Source organism: Thalassophryne amazonica, chromosome 3 (assembly GCF_902500255.1).
Source record: "Thalassophryne amazonica chromosome 3, fThaAma1.1, whole genome shotgun sequence".
Classification (NCBI taxonomy): domain Eukaryota; kingdom Metazoa; phylum Chordata; class Actinopteri; order Batrachoidiformes; family Batrachoididae; genus Thalassophryne; species Thalassophryne amazonica.
The window spans coordinates 69,862,133-69,876,595 of NC_047105.1; the positions used below are offsets into that span (position 1 = coordinate 69,862,133).

General features: G+C 40.3%; 1 pseudogene; it reads right to left on the reverse strand.

Annotated features, from left to right (window-relative positions):
* LOC117506981 overlaps nucleotides 1–14,463 on the reverse strand; it is a 111,358-nt pseudogene that overhangs the window by 19,630 nt on the left and 77,265 nt on the right.

Below are 14,463 nucleotides of genomic sequence, written 5' to 3' on the forward strand. Positions count from 1 at the left end.
ACATTAGATCTCTCTCTTCTAAGTCCCTGTTAGTAAATGATATAATAATTGATCAACATATTGATTTATTCTGCCTTACAGAAACCTGGTTACAGCAGGATGAATATGTTAGTTTAAATGAGTCAACACCCCCGAGTCACACTAACTGCCAGAACGCTCGAGGCGGAGGATTAGAAGCAATATTAAACTCCAGCTTATTAATTAATCAAAAACCCAGAGAGAGCTTTAATTGATTTGAAAGCTTAACTTTTAGTCTTGTCCATCCAAATTGGAAGTCCCAAAAACCAGTTTTATTTGTTGTTATCTATCGTCCACCTGGTCGTTACTGTGAGTTTCTCTGTGAATTTTCAGACCTTTTGTCTGACTTAGTGCTTAGCTCAGATAAGATAATTATAGTGGGCGATTTTAACATCCACACAGATGCTGAGAATGACAGCCTCAGCACTGCATTTAATCTATTGTTAGACTCGATTGGCTTTGCTCAAAATGTAAATGAGTCCACCCACCACTTTAATCATACCTTAGATCTTGTTCTGACTTATGGTATGGAAATTGAAAACTTAACAGTATTCCCTGAAAACCCCTTTCTGTCTGATCATTTCTTAATAACATTTACATTTACTCTGATGGACTACCCAGCAGTGGGGAATAAGTTTCATTACAGTAGAAGTCTTTCAGAAAGCACTGTAACTAGGTTTAAGAATATGATTCCTTCTTTATGTTCTCCAATGCCATATACCAACACAGGGCAGAGTAGCTACCTAAACTCTGTGAGTGAGATAGATTATCTCGTCAATAGTTTTATATCCTCATTGAGGACAACTTTGGATGCTGTACCTTAAATCAGAAGTGCCTGACTCCGTGGTATAACTCACAAACTCGCAGCTTAAAGCAGATAACCCGTACGTTGGAGAGGAAATGGCTTCTCACTAATTTAGAAGTTCTTCACTTAGCCTGGAAAAAGAGTCTGTTGCGCTATAAAAAAGCTCTCCGTAAAGCTAGGACATCTTACTACTCATCACTAATTGAAGAAAATAAGAACCCCAGGTTTCTTTTCAGCACTGTAGCCAGGCTGACAAAGAGTCAGAGCTCTATTGAGCCGAGTATTCCTTTAACTTTAACTAGTAATGACTTCATGACTTTCTTTGCTAATAAAATTTTAACTATTAGAGAAAAAATTACTCATAACCATCCCAAAGACATATCGTTCTCTTTGGCTGCTTTCAGTGATGCTGGTATTTGGTTAGACTCTTTCTCTCTGATTGTTCTGTCTGAGTTATTTTCATTAGTTACTTCCTCCAAACCATCAACATGTCTATTAGACCCCATTCCTACCAGGCTGCTCAAGGAAGCCCTACCATTAATTAATGCTTTGATCTTAAATATGATCAATCTATCTTTATTAGTTGGCTATGTAACACAGGCTTTTAAGGTGGCAGTAATTAAACCATTACTTAAAAAGCCATCACTTGACCCAGCTATCTTAGCTAATTATAGGCCAATCTCCAACCTTCCTTTTCTCTTAAAAATTCTTGAAAGGGTAGTTGTAAAACAGCTAACTGATCATCTGCAGAGGAATGGTCTATTTGAAGAGTTTCAGTCAGGGTTTAGAATTCATCATAGTACAGAAACAGCATTAGTGAAGGTTACAAATGATCTTCTTATGGCCTCAGACAGTGGACTCATCTCTGTGCTTGTTCTGTTAGACCTCAGTGCTGCTTTTGATACTGTTGACCATAAAATTTTATTACAGAGATTAGAGCATGCCATAGGTATTAAAGGCAATGCGCTGCGGTGGTTTGAATCATATTTATCTAATAGATTACAATTTGTTCATGTAAATGGGGAATCTTCTTCACAGACTAAGGTTAATTATGGAGTTCCACAAGGTTCTGTGCTAGGACCAATTTTATTCACTTTATACATGCTTCCCTTAGGCAGTATTATTAGACAGCATTGCTTAAATTTTCATTGTTACGCAGATGATACCCAGCTTTATCTATCCATGAAGCCAGAGGACACACACCAATTAGCTAAACTGCAGGATTGTCTTACAGACATAAAGACATGGATGACCTCTAATTTCCTGCTTTTAAACTCAGATAAAACTGAAGTTATTGTACTTGGCCCCACAAATCTTAGAAACATGGTGTCTAACCAGATCCTTACTCTGGATGGCATTACCCTGACCTCTAGTAATACTGTGAGAAATCTTGGAGTCATTTTTGATCAGGATATGTCATTCAATGCGCATATTAAACAAATATGTAGGACTGCTTTTTTGCATTTGCGCAATATCTCTAAAATTAGAAAGGTCTTGTCTCAGAGTGATGCTGAAAAACTAATTCATGCATTTATTTCCTCTAGGCTGGACTATTGTAATTCATTATTATCAGGTTGTCCTAAAAGTTCCCTGAAAAGCCTTCAGTTAATTCAAAATGCTGCAGCTAGAGTACTAACGGGGACTAGAAGGAGAGAGCAGGAGACTGCTGGGGGGTTCCCATAATGCACTGAGTGTTTCTTTCTCTTTTTGCTCTGTATGCACCACTCTGCATTTAATCATTAGTGATTGATCACTGCTCTCTTCCACAGCATGTCTTTTTCCTGGTTCTCTCCCTCAGCCCCAACCAGTCCCAGCAGAAGACTGCCCCTCCCTGAGCCTGGTTCTGCTGGAGGTTTCTTCCTGTTAAAAGGGAGTTTTTCCTTCCCACTGTCGCCAAGTGCTTGTTCACAGGGGGTCGTTTTGACCGTTGGGGTTTTCCGTAATTATTGTATGGCTTTGCCTTGCAATATAAAGCGCCTTGGGGCAACTGTTTGTTGTGATTTGGCACTATATAAATAAAATTGATTTGATTTGATTTGAATTATAAAGCATATTACAGATAATTGAATATAAGCCACAGACAAACAAAACTGTTCATACAAACTGTACACATCCATAAAATGATGATCTGATGCACTGACAGCACTGTGACTCTTTCTCAGAAATCAAAGCTGACATTGGAATGTTCTGCTTTACTTTGCATTTGCATTGCTTCGTTGGTCATTAGAGTGCACATTTTCTGAACTGTGGTTCATGTTTCTGTCCAAACCTGATGCTATTAGGTTCTCTATTTCCATTTTAAACAAATATACAGCCAGTGAACAGGAAGAACGGCTATTAGATCCTGTATTTAAATTTTTTTTAAATGGACAAAAGCGAAGTACACATCATTTGAAGGAGACACGGCACACAGAGTAAATTAAGTTTTTTTTTAATCTGACCTGCTGGCACTGTTTCTCTCAGAGTTAAAAATCACAGCTTGATGAAAACTTACCTACATAAGACGTCTGGAAGTGCTTTAATTCCTTAATGTGTGAATAACCGCAGCATTTTTAAAGAAGTCAGTTATTTTAAGGCTGAAAATCTTTTCTGTAATTATTTTAACGGTTCCAGCGTTCACCACAGCTATCCATTGTGTCTTCAGTATTCTGCACGTGAGGAAAATAAACCCCAATTATTATATGGCTGCAACGCTATGCATGCTCTGATTGGCTGATTACCGATCAGATATTTTCCCATATCTGGACCGGTTACAATGACAACGATCCAAAACGTGTATTTTCATTACAAACCAGGAAGCTAAAAACACGATTAGATAAACCAAGTCGGACATGAACGTACTCCATAAATATCTAAACAGCATCAGAAAAAACACACAGATTGAAAGCTTATAAGCTAATGGCCGGACCATCTGTTAGCAAGCTCTTCATGGAGGTGAAAAAACAAACAAGCTCACACCGTCAGCAGCATATTCGGGTGATACTGTCAGTGTAGGTGTTTATATGTATAACAGCCATATAATAAACAAATTATTAACCTTGTTTGCGCGATCTCTACGGGAATATCAGATCTCGCTAACGCTCGGTCCGTACTTACATCTCATTCTGATTTTTCCCCTTACAGACCTCTCACTCAGTTAATAATCCTTTATTATGATCCGTCAAGACAAAAAAAAAGGTATTTTGAATTACACTGTCGTGAAAGCTGATGTTATCATCAGCAGTCCAAGATGGAGGCAGCATTTCCACAGCGCCGCTAGTGGCTACTGTCTAAAATGCACCAAAGTGTTGTCTGTTGATACTCTATTCTGTTTGATGCAGATTGTTGGTGTGGCAGAGGAAGATACAGACGACAGGGTGAGATGTAAACAATCAATCTGCTGTGGCAACTCCTAACGGGATCAGCCGAAAGAAGAATCAGAGGTTGAACAACTACAAGCTGTACTTATTTATTGAACTAAAACATAGCTAATTTGGTTCCCACGCTTACTAACATACAAGTGAACTTTGACCTTTGTTAGAGGGAATCCACAGGCAATAGCAAAGGAGCCTCAAAACTGTGGATCAACATTAACTGAAGCATTTTCTAAATCTGATTGTTTCAATTAAAGTGTAGGTGACACCAAAAAATGTGCACAAATAATCACTAAAAATGATGAAATGTTGATATTTTAAAAAGTCCTGAACAATAAAAGTCAATGATAAGTGTGCAGGTGAAGGATAAACAACAGCTGTCTGAAGCCTGCGCTCTATTTCAGCCCTCAACCGCAGCCATATTGTTCCTTCATCATCATGAGAACGGGACCTGCTGATTCAAGCCCAAGTTGGGTCAAGTTGTTTTTGGACAATTTTTTTCTAGTGTGGAGTTTTTTTATGTCCAGTCTGAAGGTGATTTTGAAGAAACTGTGGGGGACACAGCCTTATTGTTTTGAGCCTTAATTAGACCATAATGAGGGAGACAAAACCTTGGAGGAAAACCTTTAGTGTGACAACAGTGACAATATTGGCAGAGTTCAGAACACAGAATGATTATAAAAAATAAATAAATAATTCAGGCAATTTCACCATGCAGGTGAAGATGATAAATTGGGTTGTTTTTTGTTTGTTTGTTGTTTTTTGTTTTACTACTTGTGATGTCAGAAAAAAGTGATGAAGTGTGGATTTTTTTATTTATGTTTTTTTTTCTTAGAAACAGGTACAGTAGTGTTCAGAATAATAGTAGTGCTATGTGACTAAAAAGATTAATCCAGGTTTTGAGTATATTTCTTGTTGTTACATGGGAAACAAGGTACCAGTACATTCAGTAGATTCTCACAAATCCAACAAGACCAAGCATTCATGATATGCACATTCTTAAGGCTATGAAATTGGGCTATTAGTAAAAAAAAGTAGAAAAAGGGGTGTTCATAGTAATAGTAGCATCTGCTGTTTACGCTACAAACTCAAAACTATTATGTTCAAACTGCTTTTTTAGCAATCCTGTGAATCGCTAAACTAGTCTAGAGTTATATAACCACAGTTTTCCATGATTTCTTCACATCTGCGAGGCATGGAGTCAACCAACTTGTGGCACCTTTCAGCTGTTATTCCACTCCAAGATTCTTTAACAACATTCCACAATTCATTCACATTTCTTGGTTTTGCTTCAGAAACAGCTTTTTTGATGTCACCCCACAAGTTCTCAATTGGATTTAGGTCCGGGGATTTGGCAGGCCACTCCAAAACATTAATTTTGTTGGTTTGGAACCAAGATTTTGCTTGTTTACTAGTGTGCTTGGGGTCATTGTCTTGTTGAAACACCCATTTCAAGGGCATGTCCTCTTCAGCATAAGGCAACATGACCTCTTCAATTATTTTGACATATCCAAACTGATCCATGATATCTGGTATGCGATATATAGGCCCAACACCATAGTAGGAGAAACATGCCCATATCATGATGCTTGCACCACCATTCTTCACTGTCTTCACTGTGAACTGTGGCTTGAATTCAGAGTTTGGGGGTCATCTCACAAACTGTCTATGGCCCTTGGACCCAAAAAGAACAATTTTACTCTCATCAGTCCACAAAATATTCCTCCATTTCTCTTTAGGCCAGTTGATGTGTTCTTTGGCAAATTGTAACCTCTTCTGCACATGTCTTTTATTTAACAGAGGGACTTTGCGGGGGATTCTTGCACATAAATTAGCTTCACACAGGCGTCTTCTAACTGTCACAGCACTTACAGGTAACTCCAGACTGTCTTTGATCATCCTGGAGCTGATCAGTGGGTGAGCCTTTGCCATTCTGGTTATTCTTCTATCCATTTTGATGGTTGTTTTCCGTTTTCTTCCACGCATCTCTGGTTTTTTTTGTCCATTTTAAAGCATTGGAGATCACTGTAGATGAACAGCCTATAATTTTTTGCACCTGCGTATAAGTTTTCCCCTCTCCAATCAACTTTTATTCAAACTACGCTGTTCTTCTAAACAATGTCTTGAACGTCCCATTTTCCTCAAGCTTTCAAAGAGAAAAGCATGTTCAACAGGTGCTGGCTTCATCCTTAAATAGGGGACTGATGGAGATTTTATGAGTTGTTACCATTTATTTAATTAATCATTGCCTGCTTACATGATATTCAACGTAATCAAAAGTAGTCTGAGTTAAGTTTCTGCTTCTTGTGAAATGAACTGTATCAACTATCTGTTATCTGTGTGATGTGGGAGTGAAATCAGCCACAAGACTGAAAGAATATGTGTCTTAACTGACTTGTTAAAGGATTCTACATTTATTATTGTCTGAATTATATTCTTTTATACTTCATTTACTCATTCAATCATAATAATTATGTACCCATTCATATATGCTGCATTTAAGCTAAATGATTGCTCAGCCACAGTGATGAACTAAAGGTTGTTTCAGGACTCTGTTGACATCTAAACTTAACTGCTTACTCGCTTCTTTCGGTAAAAGAAACGAGCAAGTTTCACAGGAAACCGCAACTCACAAGCAACCGTTCACCCCTCCCTTCCCCACACACAATGTACCCTGATGCTACGTTGTATTGTTTATGATTTTTTTCTTTCCTAATAAAAGAGCAAGCGCCGGGGGGGAAGGAGAGGAGCAGGGAAAGCAAGGTTGGTCTTAGGTTTGTACGCGCTCTCCGAAGCTTCTCCCCTTTGCGCAAAGCTCACAAAAGAGATCTCTGTCTAATGTTGTCTCTTTTTATGTGACTGTGCTTTGAGAAACTGTGTTTTGCAGGATACGATCTCAGGCACAGTTTAAGTGCCAGGTCCAGTTAGGGCAACGGACCTGACAGGGACACCTGATTCACACCTGTTTGTTCCACAAAAGTGACGAACTCTCTTACTGAATGCCACACTACTATTATTGTGAACACCCCCTTTTCTACTTTTTTTACTAATAGACCAATTTCATAGCCTTAAGAGTGTACATATCATGAATGCTTGGTCTTGTTGGATTTGTGAGACTCTACTGAATCTACTGGTACCTTGTTTCCCATGTAACAATAAGAAATATACTCAAAACCTGGATTAATCTTTTTAGTCACATAGCACTACTATTATTCTGAACACTACTGTACATGCAACCCCAATTCCAATGAAGTTGGGACATTGTGTAAAATATAAATAAAAACAGAATACAATGATTTGCAAATCCTCTTCCACCTATATTCAACTGAATACACAACAAACACAAGATATTTAATGTTCAAACTGATAAACGTTATTGTTTATTGCAACATGTTTCAAAAAAGCTGGGACAGGGGCAACAAAAGATTGGGAAAGTTGATGAATGTTCAAACACCTGTTTGGAACATTCCAGAGGTCAACAGGTTAATTGGAAACAGGTGAGTGCCATGATTGGGTATAAAAGGAGCATCCCCAAAAGGATCAGCCGTCCACAAGCAAAGTGGTGTTTTTGTTTTAACCCTGATTTTTTTTTTTTTCCATCTAAATGTGATTTTTCCTGGTTAAATAAAGATCAAATTCATCTTGACTTGATACTGGAGCTGCCAGCTGTCAGAATTAGTGGGATATGAGGGTAACCACACTGCCCCTCCTGGTCACTAGATGCATTACAATACAAACACTGATGACAGGTGTCAGATTATCATTGGACTGCCAAAATTGTGTAAAAATGATGTTTCCCCACCTCTCTTCTTTAGCTCATTGTAACAGTGGTCACACACTTTGGCCATACGGTCCTTCATGTATTTCAGAGGATATCTGTTCCTGCAGCAGCTCCGACAAACAATCTAGAAAACCACAAAAATATTCAGCACACGACTCCACACTCTGGTCAGTCAGAGTCAGTGTTTGTATGAAGTGAAATGTAAATTTTGCAACTCACTCTCCCACAGCTGTGGCAGTGGTGTCTGCGAAGAGTGAGGCTGAAATCTGAGGTGCAGTTCATGCACATCATCACGTGGGACACTGGGACAAAAGTGGGAGCTTTTTCTCCAAGAGACAGACGCAGACAATCTCTGACCTGGACAACACACACACGTGGTCAGCAATCATTTAATTTAATTAGTAAGACCGCTGTCTGTGCAGTGCAACATCATTATTAATGATAAGTAATGCTGTAACAGATGATAATATATCATGATAGAATCTTTTTTTGTTTCACCTCTGCTGAGCAGTTGCTGTGAGCTGCAGGTCCTCTGACGTGTTCAGCCACGGTGCGACTCAGAGTGTGAAACCAGTCCTCTCTCTCAAGGAAGGAACTGCAAAAATACACACAAGCTCTCTGCACCATTTTTACTAAAATACAAATCATTATATTTACATTACCTACCCGTGTGTGTTTGCCTCTTTGTGAGGAGTGAGTGTAACCCCCATTACAAATATAGTTCAAATAAATATGAATAAATACATTGTTTAAAATGTGCACTAAAACAGTTAAAAACTACATGATACATAAATAAATATTGACTGCACAATAATTTATAAGTTATTATTTTATTTAAAAAAGAAATAGTAAAGAGAGAAACGTTAACCCAGAGCGTGCCCCTCCCCCACCTGCCGAGGCCCAGTGCACAGAGCAGCAGTTTGTTATCAAAAACACTCAGAAAACTACTAACGTTTGGTGAAAAACTAAAACCTAGCCTGTACGGAGGAGGAGTGGATTTTAAGAAGCCTTCTGGAGGCAATTTGGTGAGTTTCCTTTAAGGAAAGTTTTGTGTTAAGTAGCTAAAGCCCCTTTCACACTGGCACAAACGTAGATTGGTTTCAGTTCAGAAGGTTCTGAGTTCAAATCCCACCCCTGCCACATTTCTCCAAGTAATGTGGAGTTGCGTCAGGAAGGGCATCCGGGCGTAAAACCTGTGCCAATTCAACATGCAGATCCACCTTGGAATTGCTGTGGCGACCCAGAGTGCAAACAAGAGAGCAGCCGTAGAGCTGTGTCTTGTGGCGTACCGTCTACGCCAAGTTGAACAGCTCTACACTGAGTTTTGCTCCCTACGCAGCAGTATGTTATGGGCTACATGCGTAGGATGTAAGAAAATAAACATGTTAAAATTTTTTCGGCACAGAGCACTGGACACAGAAAATACACAGTTTTAAGCAGGTCTGTGCAACACCGCGCTCCTGTGCACATCCAAAAACTGAGTGCGTGCATCCAGAGTGAATCAGCTGGAGGGCATGATCATGCAGCCCACTGCACCTCTGTGTGCTCAGAAGAGCTGATCTAACCTCTACTCATACATCCAGAAATCCAGAAACAGCAGGTCGGTCGCTCTCTCTCTCTCTCTCTCTCTCTCTCTCTCCCTCTCTCCAGGGCTGAGAAAACTCCATGGATCTGCGGGATTCCACGGATTTCATCATTGGGGTGTGTGTGTTAGTGTTGTACTCTTTAATCGTGATCATCACTGAGTTTTTAAAATGTCGATCACAAAGCGTTCTCTTTTTTTACGACATTGTGGAAGTTTTATAAGTCCGCGGACACTGACCTGTGTGTTACAGATACAAATCAGTTTCTTCTGATCCGCGGAACTTTGCGGAGAATAAATGCCACTCAAAGCGTGCTTGTTATGACAGCTGTCGTAAAGCAGGACTGGTTAGTTGTTGCTCTGACACTGTGTGGCTCCTGCGTGACGCTTAAGCTAAACGCAGCATGTGAACATCGCAAACTTTTAGAGCTCTGAAGTTTTTAAAAGAAGAATTTTGCAGCATGTCTGTGTCACGGAGCGACATCAGACAGAGTAAAGATGGCGAAAAAGACGGTTTGAAAAGTCTGATATTGTGGAATTGTCGCTGGCTTCATCAACATGCCTGAAAGATAAATGAAACAGGAAATGGGAACTGTGACATAAAGAAACACGGTAAGAATTTTTCTCTGTCTGGAAAATAAACATTGTGCTGTTCAAACAGGATTTTACATAGACAAGATTGTGTGACCTTTTTTCTTTGATTAATCTAGACTTTCTGTCATTGGAAAAAAGACATTGGCTTTGAATGGATTTACATGAATTTACAAAAGAATATATGTGACTTTTTACTATAAGGTATGTTATTGATATTTTACCATGATTTTCCAAATATTCTACAAGCTTTAGCTGTGGTTTTTGAAATGCTGTAACAGTCTTTTCAGTCTTCATGAATTTCATGTAGTTTATCTGTTCTGAGTTAATGCATAATTTGGTTTACAATTAAAAGGAAAATCATTACAGGTCCTACTTCCATATTATACTATTCTGTTATTTCAACATTATCATTGACAGGTCAGATTTGTTCTTCCAGGAGATGCTGAAAATGTATCATTAGATAAAAATGTAATTCTTGGGCCCCACAGGGCCCTAGACCCCGGCTCCTGAGGGCCTGTGCCCCTCAGACCCCCTGCAAATTTTTCTCAGATTTCACAATTTTCATTTGACAGCCCTGCTCTCAGGTCTGATCAAACCTGAATAAGCGCTGTGACTCTTTAAAATAAAAGCGCCGTTGGTGCATGTTGGTGCACTCATCAGGCGACCTGATGTGAAGAGAAACTTTATTTTTATGCAACTGTAAGCAAACTAGTTTACCGTTAACAGACATTTTCCTGTGGTTACCTAGCAACTGTAGCTTGTGAAGTGGCTTGATTTAAGTTTTACCTCAGATTTATTTTATTTTTATACTCAGAGTTGGGTTTTATTGTTTTGTTTTGTTTTTTCTTACTACACCCAAGAACCACCCCATTCCCTGGGCTTGGACTCGGACCTACGTTGACGAGCAAGGCAAGCAACCCAACGGACAAATCCCTGGATCCATCAACGGAGATGCACAAGGTGCACGCGCTTCCCGTTGAACATCAGAACCTTACTCATGACTGGACAAAGGTTTGGGTAGAAACAAAAGGATTCTGCACTGGATTACAGAACATTTAAAGAGACAAGTGAGACTTTGCAAGCTTTTGGACATTTAGGAAACTATTTATTTGATTTTGCTCTGCAATAACTGTTGTCATTTGAATGTTTCAGTTTGATTGTTTTGTGTACTTTAAAGGGTACAAAGGTGTCATTACAAAGTGACAAATACTGTTATGAAAGTGATACAATTGAATAGTATAACCTTAAAACAAAGCTTAAATGTAAATTAAATGCAAGTGACTACAGAATTATATTTGTTTTTGGTTTCAGACATTGTCTGTCATGATGACAACTCATGCCACCTCAAGGACAGTCAGGACATTTATGTGTTAATTTCTCAAGTTGGCTCAAAAAAGGTCAAGAGTACTTGAGTGAGGATAACAGGTTCGATTCCCAAAACTATAAGTAACCATTACATTTCTACCCTCACTATATTATAAATATTCCCTACCGCATATACGGTGAGGAAAATAAGTATTTGAACACCCTGCGATTTTGCAAGTTCTCCCACTTAGAAATCATGGAGTGGTCTGAAATTTTCATCTTAGGTTCATGTCCACTGTGAGAGACATAATCTAAAAAAAAAAAATCCGGAAATCACAATGTATGATTTTTTAATAATTTATTTGCATGTTACTGCTGCAAATAAGTATTTCAACACCTGCCAATCAGCAGAAATTCTGGCCCTCACAGACCTGTTAGTCCGCCTCTAAAAAGTCCACCTCCACTCCACTTATTATTCCAAATTAGAAGCACCTATTGAGGTCGTTAGCTGCCCACCCCACACAATCAGTAAGACTCCAACTACTAACATGGCTAAGACCAAAGAGCTGTCCAAAGACACCAGAGACAAAATTGCAGACCTCCACAAGGCTGGAAAGGGCTACAGGGCAACTGGCAAGCAGCTTGGTGAAAAAAGATAAACTGTTCAAGCAATTATTAGAAAATGGAAGAAGCTAAACATGACTGTCAATCTCCCTTGGACTGGGGTTCCATGCAAGATCCCACCTCGTGGCGTATCAGTGATCCTAAGAAAGGTGAGGAATCAGCCCAGAACTGCATGGGAGGAGCTGGTCAATGACCTGAAGAGAGCTGGCACCACTGTTTCCAAGGTTACTGTGGGTAATACACTAAGACGTCATGGGTTAAAATCATGCATGGCACAGAAGGTTCCCCTGCTTAAATCAACACACGTCCAGGCCGTCTTAAGTTTGCCCATGACCATTTGGATGATCCAGAGGAGTCATGGGAGAAAGTTATGTGGTCAGATGAGACCAAAATAGAACTTTTTGGTCTTAATTCAACTTGCCGTGTTTGGAGTACCATCCCAAAAACACTGTCCCTACTATGAAGCATGGGGGTGGAAGCATCATGCTTTGGGGGTGTTTTTCTGCACATGGGTCAGGACGACTGCACTGTATTAAGGAGAGGATGACCGGGGTCATGTATTGCGAGATTTTGGGGAACACCTCCTTCCCTCAGTTAGAGCATTGAAGATGGGTCGTGGATGGGTCTTCCAACATGACAATGACCGATCACACAGCCAGGATAACCAAGGAGTGGCTCCGTAAGAAGCATATCAAGGTTCTGGAGTGGCCTAGCCAGTCTCCAGACCTAAAGCCAATAGATAATCTTGGAGGGAGCTCAAACTCCAGCGACTCAGCGACAGCCCAGTAACCTGGCTGATCTAGAGAAGATCTGTGTGGAGGAATGGGCCAATCCCTGCTGCAGTGTGTTCAAACCTGGTGAAAAAGGTTTGACCTCTGTAATTGCAAACAAAGGCTACTGTACCACATATTAACATTGATTTTCAAAGGTGTGAAATACTATCTGCAGCAGTAGCATACAAATAAATTATTTAAAAAAATCATACACTGTGATTTCCGGATTTTTTTTTGGGGGGGGGGGGGGGGGATTATGTCTCTCACAGTGGACGTGCACTTAAGATGAAAATTTCAGACCCCTCCATGATTTCTAAGTGGGAGAACTTGCAAAATCGCAGGGTGTTTCAATACTTATTTTCCTCACTGTATGTAGCCCTCACCACTTTTTCTGTTCACCTCCTGCTAGTTTTTTGTTTTTGACAGTGTGGAAATGCACTCCGTTCTCAAAATGTTACATGAACGGCACTCATGTTGCAAGAAAGAGAGAGAGAGGAAGAAAGAGAGAGAGAGAGCAGAGAAACAAAGCAGTGGAAATCACAGCTTTCCGAGTGGCACTTGAAAACCCCCTGTTGTAGCAATTCACAGAAGCATGTGACTTTGAGCATGACGGTGTGAAAAGGTTTAAGCAATCAGCAGCAGCAAACATTTGTGTGAGAACAGGTTTGATCCACAGAGCTGTGACACATGTCCCTGAGGTAAAGCAGGAAACCCAGTGTTATTGCATTTCCTTCTACGTTTGAGTCAGTCAATTATGCACGAGACAGTCCTTTTGTGTGCGCGTGTGTACTACAACTTAGAAGGTGAAGTGCCTGGAGCGGCTGTCGGCAACGCGTGCGCATTCCATGCATGAGAAGTAGACATGGAGATGTGTCCTCGCTGGCCATCCATCTGTGAGGCGTTAACCTGGACGTGGACATGTCCTGCTGGTGACTTGTCTGTGAGCAGGAGTTAAAGGACTTTACTTGCTGCAATCGTGAGAGAACTGGAGGAGGTGAAAAAAGCAAAGTGAAGCTGCATCTGGCTGTTGTGCGTGTGATCCACTGTGAGAAGTGAACAGTGAATGGTGGACATGGAAATGTCTTCCCCCCTGGAGATCTGTCCATGAGGAGATGTGGATATTTCCTGTGAATGTGGAAGCTTGGCCCGCTTGTTCTTCTTCTGTGGTTTTGAAGCTTCACTGCCAGAAAAGTAGAATTGCTGAGACTAGGTGTAGATTTACAAACAGTTGTGGAGTGCTGTGTTGACCTGCTCAAAAACTGCATACTTTCTGCATCCTGTACTGTATGCCGAAAAAATGTTTTGCATCCACCTCGCGTAGCCCTCAGCATACTGCTGCGTAGGGAGCAAAAACTCGGCGTAGAGCTGCTTAAACTCAGCGTAGAACTGCATAACTCAGTATAGACGGCAGGCCACAATACGCAATTCTACGTTGGCCCCAGTGTGAAAGGGGCTTTAGACAAAAAAAACAAACAAAAAAACCTGTCATTTCCTTTCTCAGAGATGCTCTAAGAAATGATCCTGAGTCCACTCTTGAGCTAAAGCCCCTTTCACACCGGGGCTGCTCCCAGTTGTTTCCTGTGGTGTCATGACATGCAGGAATATCTGCGTCGGTGCGTGCAGCAGGG